Below are 1,389 nucleotides of genomic sequence, written 5' to 3' on the forward strand. Positions count from 1 at the left end.
AAAGCATTTCCCTCAGAGAGGGGGCCAGGCAATTTAGAATGAGCTCTGATGTGTCCTATGTAAAAAGGCTCTGGGCGTTGCTGTCCTTTAACCTGTAATTTTCAAAGTAAACTTGAAACCTGTTTTGTAGACAGGCACTGTTGCAGTTTCACTTGCTGGAAAGAGTCCAACCACATATTTAGAGTCTGAAAATAGATTAAACCTCTTTGGAGTTTCTTGAAACAATCTAATAACAGCAACAAGTTCAGCTCTCTGCGCTGAAGTTTCCCCAGTTGAAAAGAAATAATTTTAGGTTTAGACAGGATTTTATAAATGATTACTAAAGCCATGCCATTAGAGGACCTATCAGTAAATGCTAAAAAGGCATCCTTTAAAGGCTTAGTTTTTGTTTTTGTGGGGAAAATAAAAGAATTTAATTTGCCAAATTGCAATATAGGGTCCTTAGGTGTATTAAAGGCAAGACTGCCCGTATACCCAATCATGGCAATCTGAAAATCAGTAAATCCCTGCACTAATTCTTCAACCTGAAATTTAGAATACGGAAGGACAATTTCTGCTGGCTCTTGAGCAAACAATTCTCTGCTTTTTTTTCTCCCCTTAATAATGAATTGTGCTACTAAGGATGGATAATCAGCCAAAACCTTCTTAGGAGTAGCTGATAAATAGAGCCATTCTAATATTCCCTTTTGCCATAGGCAAGGGGTGGGAGAATGTCAGTTGGTAAAATTATTAAAGACCAAGGTTCATTAAAATTAATCCTTGTATGCATGGCTCCTGGTAAAGCCTCATTAACTTTGGACAAGGATTCCAAGACCGAAGGAGTTAACTCTCGTTTGGAATTCGGATGGGAGTCTCCATGCAAGGTTTCAAACAGAGGAATAAGATCTTTAGTAGACAGCTTTCAGAGGCCGAATCCAATTAATATCTCCCAAGATTTTTGAAAATCATTTAAAGTACATAAATGCTCTGTCTTTAATTGTAAAGGCTGTAAAGTCACAGTCTGAATTTTAATTATTCTCCCAAATAGGAGTAGGGTGGATCAATCTGAATTTTTTCAGGAGCTACTTTTAAACCATGAACAGATAAAGTTTGGATCAATTCATCCAAAAAGTCATGAAGATGAGCTTTGTTCCGATGTGCTAAGAGAATATCATCCATATAATGAATCAAATAGATTTGTGGATATTTACTTCTGATTTCACTCAAAGCCCTATCAACATATTTCTGACACAAAGTAGGAGAATTTTTCATCCCTTGGGGGAGGACTTTCCACTGAAATCTCTGAAAGGGAAATCTCGATTCGGAGACGGCAGGCTAAAGGCAAAACGTTTGCAATCATCAGGGTGTAAAGGTATGGTGAAAAAACAATCCTGGAGATCTGTAACTATA

At 37.4% G+C, this 1,389-nt stretch overlaps 1 long non-coding RNA gene across 1 annotated transcript in view; it reads right to left on the reverse strand.

The window, feature by feature from the left end:
- The window catches only part of LOC115280972, a 5,896-nt gene that overhangs the window by 2,240 nt on the left and 2,267 nt on the right, over window positions 1–1,389 (reverse strand). The gene's annotated exons all lie outside the window — the stretch shown is intronic.

Source organism: Suricata suricatta, chromosome 16 (genome assembly GCF_006229205.1).
Source record: "Suricata suricatta isolate VVHF042 chromosome 16, meerkat_22Aug2017_6uvM2_HiC, whole genome shotgun sequence".
NCBI lineage: Eukaryota > Metazoa > Chordata > Mammalia > Carnivora > Herpestidae > Suricata > Suricata suricatta.